Source organism: Balaenoptera acutorostrata, chromosome 10 (assembly GCF_949987535.1).
Source record: "Balaenoptera acutorostrata chromosome 10, mBalAcu1.1, whole genome shotgun sequence".
NCBI lineage: Eukaryota > Metazoa > Chordata > Mammalia > Artiodactyla > Balaenopteridae > Balaenoptera > Balaenoptera acutorostrata.
This window is the reverse complement of record NC_080073.1, coordinates 75,326,731-75,338,075: the sequence shown is the minus strand read 5'-3', so window position 1 is coordinate 75,338,075 and position 11,345 is coordinate 75,326,731.

Here is an 11,345-nt window from a genome sequence, read left to right as displayed (position 1 = left end):
AGCCTCATAGGTGCTTGCTGTGCACACCACGTCATGTGTCCAGGGGATTCACAGCATCCTAAGGGCAGGAACTCCAAATTATCACATCTGTTCCTCCCTCAATGCCTAGCACAGGACAGCTCATACCTCACACACAGAGCACGGCTAGGAAATGTCTATCAGACTGAATTGGTTTGGTGAGGTAAGTGTGTGGATGTGGAAAGATAGACAGGGAGGGTGGAACTTGGGCCAGATCTGGAGCAGGAAAGCAGCTGCTGTATAATAATAACAGCTCATGTTAACTGAGCATTTTACTACATGCCAGGTGCTCCTCTAAAAGCTTTTCATGCGTTACCTCATTTAATCTTCACAACAACCTTACCAACTACCAACAACCCTATATTATCCCCATTGTACAGATAAGGAAACTGAGGCATGAAGCGATGAAGGAACTTGGCCAACATCACTGCAAACAAGTGGAAAAGCTGGGATTTGAACACACTGTGAACCCAGAGTATATGTTCCCAACTTTATCTCACATGACCACAGTATAAAGCACATGCTCTCCAGAGAGAGTCTGGCCTGGCCACTGCACAAATGAAATGGAAGGGCTCAGCCCAGCCAGACCCTGGGGCTGAGAGGTGGAGAAAAGGCCTTATAGCAGGGGTCCCCAATCCCCGGGCCTCGGACCGGTAGCAGTCCGCAGCCTGTTAGGAACCGGGCTGCACAGCAGGAGGTGAGCGGCGGGGCGAGCAAGCGAAGCTTCATCTGCCGCTCCCCATTGCTCTCATTACTGCCTGAACCACCCCCAGCACCCCACCCACCCCCGTCCGTGGAAAAATCGTCTTCCACGAAACCGGTGCCAAACAGGTGGGGGACCGCTGCCTTATAGAATCTCCCTCTGCAGAGATTTTTCCAGGAAAGGGAGGACCACTCTCGGTCCAGGCCTGCTTGGAAGATGGGGGGCTGGACATGATCACCTTCCAAAGTGTTCACCATCTTCTGACTCGCACCTGAGCTGAGAGCCCTAAGGACAGAAGACTATGTTTGGGGGTCCCTCATGGCTACAGCTTGGAGCAGCCACCCATGCCAGAGATTAAAGGTGGGAGCAACACAGCTCCTGAAGAGAGACAAATGTCGATCTGACCCCAAATCCCTGCCTGGCAGGCAGAGGCCCCAACAAGGCCACCAGGAAACAGGCAAGAGACAAGAAGGTTGGGCCTTCCAGCTCCCAGACTGCCAATCCCAGCCCAGAGTGGCCTGACCCCTCCCACTAACCACCTGTGCTCCCAAGTGTGTCCCAGCCCACCAGAGGGGCCCTACACCCTCCCAGGGTACAACAACCCTCAGCTTTGATGTGTACCAGTAAAGACACACCCCAAGAAATCCATTCATTCTTCTCCCATAAGTTTTCCCTGAGCTCACTACACTGGAAGCCCTGTGTTAGGCACCAGGGATGCTGGCCCACTTAGAAGTTACCCATCCAGTGGGGAAAGGCGGTGCCTGAACAAGGAAGCACACTGAGGGTCCTCATCGGTTAGACGCTGGGAAGGAAATATGTGAGCCCGATGGATGCAGGAGTCAGTCAAGGCTACTTAAAAGAGTTAGTTATGTTCGAGTTGAACTTTGAAAAAAATAATAAATGAGGTCAGGGGGACCAGGGAAGGGGATGAGCTTTCCAGGCAGTGCTGAGGCCATCTCATTTGTGTGGCGGCCAGGCCAGCCTCTCTCTGGAGAGCATATGCTTTATATTGTGGGAGACTGCAGGCCAGCTGGGGAGGGTAGGTCATCTGGGGTGACCGGCTTGTGGAGCCCAAGAGTATCAACCACAGGCAAGATGGAGAGGGGAGGGGAGCAGAGGGCTGGGAGCCACTCGGGCCGCTGCAGGGTCCTGGGTTTATGCTGCAGGAGACAGAGAACCATGGAGGGGCAGTAAGCAAGGGCGTGACATGGTAGGGGGGAACTCTGGGCCTTGATGGTCAGCCTCCTTGTCTGTGGGCCCCTGCTGCCCTTCACACCAAGCAGGATCCTGTCTATGTGTGTCTGAACCATGTTTCACCCACAGGCATGTTAAGGGAAGAGAAAGGAAGAGAACCCCACACATGGCTGGTCTAGACGCTGTCCTAGGCCCCAAAGGTGGCTAATGCCAGGTCCAGCTGGTCCCCATTGCTATCAACCGTAACTCCAGCAGGGGCTCAGAGGAGAGCAAAGGGAGCCTTTCATCGGGGAGGAGAGACTGGAAATAAGGTGAGAGATTTAAGATGACAGCAAACACTTATTGAGTGTTTAGCATATACTGGGCACTGTCTCAAGGCTTTTTACATATTAATCCTATGAAGTAGATTCTATTACTGTCCTCAGTTTACAGAATGAAGCAAGTAAAGCACAGAGAAGTCCCATGGTATCTACCAAGGGGATTCAAATCCAGAGTCAGGCTCCTTTTGCTTATACTATAAATACTTACTGAACACCTACTATGTGCCAGGCACTTCTGGGCACTTAGGACACAATGGTGAATAAACGGCGAACTTACAAATAGTCCATGTTGTCAACAAGAACGCCGCGCTACCTCCCTGAGGTGGGATGAACAGAAGCAAGGGTCAGTCCTCATGCCTGGAGAGGATGCTCAGTGCCCCAGGGCATTATTGGCCCAGTTGCCAAGGAGAAAGAGCAGCCCCTCTGCTAAGAAGCTGGTGGCATCTGGGGCTCATGACCCCCTCTCTGATAGCCAGGCTACTGGACAGAGGACCTAGGGCTCAGGCCCTGCAGCACCCACCCTCACCACTGGGAAGAGTGTCCCTCTCACCGTCTCTCTGGGCTGTACCCAATCTCTTGGCAGCCACTGGGGGGTGTGGGGGGCAGGTGGTTAGAAGGGTGAAGGGCAGTCTGCCAGGCAAACTTCAGAGAAGAAACAGAGGAGACTCAGTTTCTCCTTCCCCAAGTCTTTTCTTGACCCTGCAGCACCGAGGGCCTCTGTCAGGCCTGGGGACTAGAGCGAATAGGTAGGAGGAAGTAGCAGGACACTGGGGCAACTGGGCTGCTCTCTCCTGCCTGGGTGGTCAGCAGGTACCTCTGCAATATGACTCAGCAGCAGCCACTAAAGCCAGGCAAGGGAGAGAGGGCTTTGGTGTTGCAATCTTGCACCAGCTACTCCAGGCAGGCGGGCTGAGGGCCAGGTCAGCCTCAAGGGTGTGGACTAGGGTAGGCGTGTGTATTGGAGGGATCTTTGGGGACTTTCTTAAATTCATAGGCCAAGGGCAAGAAAAGCATTGTCTGAGCTTATATTCCTGCTGCAAGCTCTACAGAGCCCCTGCCATGCCCTTCTTCCAACCAGTTCCTTTCTTCCTCCCCTTTCCCCAAGAACTTCCCTGAAATTCTGCCTCCTCCAGAGAGCCTTCCTGAACTGTCAGAAGTTAATGCTTCTCCTCGCCTCTGATCCATGTACCAGTGCATAGACTGACTCAAGGCTTCTCCAGTGTTTTCCTCAAACTGTCATCCAAGTCAGGGAGTACAACAGGCCCATGCCTCCTGACACAATGGTCAAACTTTTTTGACATTTGATCTTTTAGCTTCAAATATATGTGAGCTTTGCATTCTACTCCAGGATATAGCCATACATACCTGTTATTATATTGTGTTATTTTATTTTTTTACATCTTTATTGGATTATAATTGCTTTACAACGTTGTGTTAGTTTCTGCTGTACGATAAAGTGAATCAGCTATAAGTGTACCTATATCCCCTCCCTCTTGAGCCTGTATTTTTTTTTAATGTCTTAAGTCACTTACAAGGTGAATCATAATTTTTCTCCTAATATCTTCTAGGAAATTGATGCTGCAAGAAGATGCCCCACGTGTAACCTATAACTTTGTAAAGTGCCTGGGACTTCAGCACGAATATCATGTATGCCTCGATTGGAGGACCAATGAGGCAATAAACTTCAGCTGGAAGGACACAAGAGTTCCTTGTTGATACAGAGACACTGAGCCCTGCAGTCTTTAGGGACAGCCAGGCACGTGGGCAGCTGGAGCGCCCTCTGTGATCACCTCTGGTAACATAGAACAAATACTACCTTGTTCTATGGATGCCATGATGGGACTGTGGTCAGGAAGCAGTTATCTAGAACAATGGTTCTCAAACTTGGCTATAAATTAGAATCCCCTGAGGATTTTCTAAAAATCCCAATGCTCAGACCACAACCTATACCAATTAAATCAGTGTCTCTGAGGATGAAATCTAGTCAAGGGTAGTTTTTAAGGCTCCCCCAAAGGATTCCAATGTGCAGTGAGTTTGAGAACCAAGGATCTGGGCCAACCCCTTTATAATGCAGATGGAGATGCTGAAACCCAGGGAAGAGAAGTGACTGCCCAAGGTCACGAAGCATGGCAGTGGCCGGACCCAAGTGTTCTAGTGCCCAAGGCAGCCCTCCTTCTGCTGTGCCCCTGCCCCCATCCTCCACGTTGTTGTGGGAACTGAGCTGGCCAACTGCTACTCCCACATGGACCTTGGGGTTCTTGACTCAAAAGAAGAAATCCAGGACAGGCTGACAGATCCCCCTCACTCCAATATGCCCCCACCAAGCAGCCCCTGAGGCTGGACACCTTAGGGCAGAGCCCAACCCAGAAATTTTCCGGGCCCCGGACACCACCCTGGATTTAACAGGAGCTCAGGGAGACTGGGGGGACAGGTGGGGCTTGCTGCAGGGACACCAAAGGGAGATGTGCTACAGCCATGGTGAAAGGGCTGGGGGCAGGGATAGATGATGACTTCCCTGGTCCTGCCCTGTGGGGCCCCCATACTCCCCACTCCCTCCATTCCCCACCCTTCTAATGATGTACTGACCCCTGCCCTCCACTTCACCGCCCTCTCCCCCGCCCCCGATGGGAGGTGACAAAAATGCCAGCAGCCTGCAGAGTATCAGCAACTGTTTTCATTCTGGGGTCTGGCTGGGCTTTATAGGTCCATCTGGGGCCCTGCAGGGCCCTGTATCCAGGCTATCCTGTCTGTGAGGCACACACACACTAAACAGAATTTCTGGAGGCGGAGGAGGAGGCATCTCAGGGGTTCTGAGCCATTGGACTTGGGTGGGTGGGTGGGGCCGCAGGGGAAGACAAAGAGGCTTAATGGTGGGGGGAGGGTGTCAATACTTCTGTCCCCTTCCTCTCCTATCTTCTAACCCAGTGCTTCTCAACCCTGGGAGCACCAAGAAGCATGTGTGGTGGGGGGGTGGGGGGGTTTAAAAGATTGATGCCTAGGTATTTGAAAGTCGCTAAGAGAACAGATCTTAAAAGTCTTCATTACAAGAAAAAAAATTTTTGTAACTATCTGTGGAGATGGATGTTAACTAGGCATATTGTGGCGATCATTTCACAATGTATACAAATATCAAATCATTACGTTGTACACCCAAAACTAATATAGTGTTATACGTCAATTATATACCTTAAAAAACATTTTTTTAATTAAAAAAAAAAAAAAAAGACTGATGCCTGGGGACTTCCCCGGTGATCCAGTAGTTAGGACTTGGTACTTTCACGGCGAAGGCCGAGGTTCGATCCTTGGTAGGGGAACTAAGATCCTGCTAAGCCCTGCGGTGTGGCCAAAAAATTTTTAAAAATAATAAAAAATAAAAACGACTGATGCCTGGGCTCCGGCCCTGGGGGCCGTCTGCTTTTAAATCTCCACACGTGATTCTAATGTGCAGCCTGGGGGGAGACCCCTGCCTGACAGAACCATACGGACCGGAGGATGGATTCTCAAACTGAGCAGAGGGTCAGGGAAAGTGTCTGCCCTTTCTGGGGGGTGCAGGGCAGGTAATATACCCTGGCCTCCTTCTTCAAGTCCATCATCAACACGATGCAGTAAAATGTCATGGCTGGAGCACACAGAGATGCTGGTCCTCTCACTCCCCTTTCCTCACCTTGGGCAAATTACTTGGCTTCTCAGAGCCTCATGTACAGAATATTTGCCACCTGGGAGGTACCTGTGATAATTAAGTGATTAGGTCTACACAGTTCTGAGCACACAGTAAGCAATCAGTAATAGGTAACTTTTATTATAAAAAAAAATAAAAGCTAATTTGTACACCCATGCTCAAAGCAGTATTATTCACAAGAGCTAAAACATGGAAGTAACCCAAGTGTCCGTCGATAGAATGGCTAAGCAAAATGTGGTCTATACATACAACAGAATATCATTCAGCCTTAAAAAGGAAGAAAATTCTGCAATATGCTACAATATGGATGCACCTTGAGGATGTTATACTAAGTGAAATAAGACAAATGTTGTATGATTCCACTTACATGAGGTACTTGGCGTAGTCAAAATCAGAGAGACAGAAAGTAGAATGGTGGTTGCCAGGGGCTGGGGAGAGAGGGGAATGGGCAGTTAGTGCTTAATGGGTACAGAGTTTCAGCTTTACAAGACGAAGACAGTTCTGGGAAGGATGGTGGTGAAAGTTGCACATTACGAATGTATTTTACACAGCTGAGCTGTACACTTGAAAAATGGTTAGAATGGGGACTCCCCTTGTGGTCCAGTGGTTAAGACTCCGTGCTCCCAATGCAGGGGGCCCTGGTTCGATCCCTGGTCAGAGAACTAGATCCCGCATATGGCAATGAAGATCTTGCGTGCCGCAACTAAGACCCGGAGCAGCCAAATAAATTTTTTTTTAAATGGTTAGGATGATAAATTGTATATTATGCATATTTTACCACAGTTTTTTAAGTGTGGAGAAAGTAAAACCACAGCCAGAATTGGTGATACAGCTGACCACAGGCCTGAGCAAGGCTGTTCCCAGGGAAGGGTGGACACAGGCCCTGCCTTCAGGCCTTTCCTTCTGAGATGGTACAGGGAGACAGATGCACAATGAATGAACTCAGCATTTACATTGCTAATAAACAGGAAATAATAGATTGGTTTAAATATTTACACGGTATGCAGGCTTCAGGGTGAGGACATTACTGGGGAGGGCCAAGAGGAAGAGGGGAAGAAGGGGACAGGAGATAGACGGAGAATGTAAACCCTGGTAGAAAATGGGGGGGTTGAAGCCACTCAAATACGTGTTTCAGGCGTACCCAGGAGGAGGGGGAACCCCTGTCTAGGCCCCAGAGAGTGTGCCAGAGCCTAAGCCGCGTGTCCCTTCCTTCCACGGGAGATCCTTGTTTACCCTTTGAGACTGGAAGAGAATGTAATCAAATTATGACTCATTCTAAATTACCATCTCCAGTGGGGAAGGCAGGCAGGCAGGGAGCCTGGAAAGGGGAAACAAGTTGTTTTCCAGGACATTGTTTGTTTGCTCATTCTCCAGCTCCCTCTCTCCCCAAGCCCCTTCCTCCCTTTCTGCCTTCTCCATCCTGGCTTCTCCCTCCCTCCTTCCTGGATTCTGCTCCCTCCCTCCACCAGCTCCTGGGGCAGATTTGGGGGGGAGGGGGGGAAGGGCAAAGCAGGCACTTCTTAGGTGACCATGGGAACAACCACAAGGAATATTCTGCCCCACAGGACTACCTGACCAGCCAAAAAGAATTTTTCCAGCCCCTCCCCCCTCCCAGCAAGATAGAGCAAATATTGACACAATGTCTCTATTTCTAGATGTAGGGTCACTTGATTGACTAGGACTCTTTCTCTAACTTGCTGTGTCACTTTGGGCAAGTCACTAGTCCTCTCTTGAGCTGGGAGGTCATTCCAGAAAGAAGAACTTCCTCTGCTTGCCCTTTCCTGCCTCCCAGGACTGGTGTGAGAACAAGGGGTGAGTCCACTGGTCAGAGACCCTCAGATCTGGGAGCCTGGAGGCCTGAGGCAGGTGACATGCACAGGCCTTCAGGGACAGGGGCAGCTGGGCTTGTGGTATGGTCCCCACAGAGATCCCAGGACCAACCTGGCCTGGAAGTCTTGAGCTAGATGCCCCCCTAAGAGCATCCCATCCGTCCCCTGGCCTCCACTCAAGCCCACATGCAGCTTCTCAGAGAGGAGGGAAAGGTCAGATGGGCTAGATAGGGGAGAGCAAAGAAGGCCTCCTCCCTCACCCTGTGCCCAGGTACCTTCCAACCACCCACAGGACTGAGCAGAGAGGCTGGCTCCACTTCCTCCCCTGGGTTCTCACGCTCCAAGGCTTGGTAGCTTGTGGTGATAAATACAACCGAAAATCTTCTCAGGGGTCAAAAGGAAACTGAGAAAAGGGAAAAGGTGGCATTTTTCCAAACATGACAGACATTCCCCCCTCCCCACAAACACACACACACACACACACACACACACACACACACACACACACAAGCTGTTCGTAGAGCACATACCACGTGGTCATGAGACCCGTGTCACTGAGAAAATCTAGTTTACATTCTTTTATTATTAATATCCTTAATTTTAATCAACTCACCCAGAAACTGTCAGATCCAAAGCTCACCCAGAGACTGCCACCAGCCCGGAAGGACAGTGCTGAGGGGATGCTGTGACTGCCCTTTCCTGGCCCTGCAGTCTTCTCACTGCCCACAGCACCTTCCAACCTCACTCCACCCCCCTCCACCCAAGGGCAGGCTTCCTGAGGGGCCTGCAGTGGCTTCTGTAGGGACAGCAGGGCCAGCGTGAAGGAAGAGAGGAGGAAGCTTAGCTCCCCTGGCTCCCAGCCTCTCCCCCCACCCATCGTAGCCCCAGGACGGAGGTGCAAAGGATGTCCTTCAGCTCTAGAGGGATGGAGCCATCAAGTCAGAGATGACCTCAGAGACTCACACCCCACCTTTCACTCTCCAGTGAGGTCACTGGAGTCCAGAGCAGCCCAGGGACATGCCCCAGGTCCCATAGCCAGTCAGTAGTGGACCCAGCGCTGAGACCCAGGTCTCCTGACTCTCCTATCAGCAGTGACTCCCCAGGCTTTCTCAGCCATCCCCCCGCCACTACCACTGTCCTACTCAGTGTGGGTTGCTGTGGCAAAATACTGTACACTGCTGTGTGGCTTAAAAACCAGACATTTAGTTCTCATGGTTCTGGAGGCTGGGCAGTCCAAGATCCAGGTGCCAACAGATTTGGTTCTTGGTGAGGGTCCACTTCCTGGTTGCAGATGGTCCTGTTCTCACAGTAGCCTCACAAGGCAGACGGAGGAAGCTCTGGTGTCTCCTCCTCTTCTTATAAGGCCACTAATCCCATCGCTGGGGCTTCACCCTCAGGACTCATCTAAATCTAATCAGCTCCCAAAGGCCTATCCTCCTAATACAATCACACTGGGGGTTAGGGCTCCAACATATAAATGTGGGGTGGGGGGCACACAAACATTCAGTCTCTGACAACCACTGTGTGGCTTTTGCCCACCCCCCCCCCCCACCAGTCCTCTCTAGGACTCTGAGGAAAACCATTCCAAATAGTAGAGCTCCCCAGGGGCCCCTGCCAGCTGGTCCTTAAAGTAGCCCCCTTCTCACCTAGATGCCCATCCCTGGCCTGGGACCCAAGTGATTCCCTGACCCTCTGATAATGTCCACAGCAACAAAGATAAGGTCAGGCATTTACGGGAGGACCTGAGGATCACCTCCAGATTCAGATCAGGCCCTTGAACAGGGCTCCTACCATCTCCAATCACTCTCAGCTTATCGCACCTGGTGACTCCCCAGACATCATTTTGTACAAGAGGAGAAACTGAGGCTCAGTGAGGTGAATGGACTGGCCCCAGCTGACCCAGCTGGTTCGTGGCAACTTAGAGCCCCCAGGTCTTCCACTCTGTGGCAGACTCCATGAGGCACTGTTCAGACCCCCACTTCAGGAATAAAGGGCGTATTTTTCCAGTTGCTGGGAGTGCTGCAGGCAGAAAGGCCTGAGCTGCCAACCCCTGTGGAGACTGCCTGGCTGAAGAGGGGGTGAACTGCCCACATCCGATGGCTGACTGTCATGTGGATATAAAGATCTGGCCCTCCTGTCCCTGCTTGAGTCAACCCTGCAGGATCATCCTAGCATCAGAACTCCCTGTGAGAGGCTGGGGCAGCTCACTGAGCCCCACTGCAACCTGACACCTCCCTCTTCCCGATCCCCCTTCCTTCCCTTTAGCAGACTCCGATCCGATCCTGGAGCACTCCTAGAACACCCACTGCATGCTAACCTCTGCCTCCGAGTCTACTCCTCAGGAACCCAATCTGTGACATACTCTGAATCCAGGGTGTGGGTTTCCATTGCTCTGAGAGATCTTGCACCTTACTTAGGGAAATAAACTTACCCAAAGGAAGACAAAAAATAAACAGCTGCATGGGGGACATGGAAGATGAAGAGGGCATGGCCCCTGACGTTCACAGAAGTCGGAAGGGAAAACAGATCCACTAGCTGACAGTCAAGATATTAAATGAAGGGCCCGCAAGAGCAAGATGGCAATTGGCGTAGATGCTTGTGAAGTCCTGCTTTGGGGTCAGTCTGGAAGAGGAGCAGATTACAGAGTGTGAGCTCTTTAGCACCAGGATGAGTGTGAGGTTAGAGGACAACAAGCCCATTGGGCCAGGCACATTCTCTCTCAATCTGGGGACCTTAACAGATGTAGGGTGTTGAAATGGGGGTGCCAAGACCCCAAATTATATCCTGTACTGGTCATACAGCATCTGCGACACTGGGCCCAGCTTAGAGCATCACATTTTAAGGAGGATACTGACCAGCCCCAGCTGCACACCAGGGCGCTGAGGTATGGAACTTATGAGAGAAAGACAGAAGTTAAGGATGATCAGACCAAAGACTTGGGTGCCAGTGTTGTCTTCCAACCATTTAAACGCCATGGTGTAGAAAAGGGTCAGAGGGCAGAGCAAGGACCAGCAGGTATAAGTCACAGAGGGGCATGTTTGGGCTGTCCACAAACGGAGCAGGTCACCTTGATAGCACCATGTCCCCATTAGTGGGAAATACCCCCTCAAAGCACCTCGTGGATTAGGGTCATGGCACAGCCACTGTCCTCCAACATCCATTCTTTCCTTCTTCCTTAGTGTGTAACAGCCCCTCTGATTCTTAGCTGTGCACATGGCTGTCCAGAATTAAGACATTTCCCAGAAGCCCTTTCAGTTAGGGATAGCTATATAACTCAGTTCTGGCAATATAAGCGATATAAGCTAAAGCATGTACGACTTCCAGAAGGCGGCTTTCAAGGACGGCAGGTTGGGCCATTCTATTTTTTTTTCTATTTATTTATTTTTGGCCGCACCGCGCAGCTTGTGAAATCTTAGTTCCCCAACCAGGGATTAAATCCAGGCCCTTGCAGTGAGAGCTCGGAGTCTTAAACACTGGATTACCAGGGAATTCCAGGGCTATTCTTTGTGTCTTTCTCCTTTCTCTTCCCTAGACCATACGCGCAGAATGACTGGAGCTCGAGCCATCATCTAGGACTAAGAGATAGCACAGCAACCAGCTAG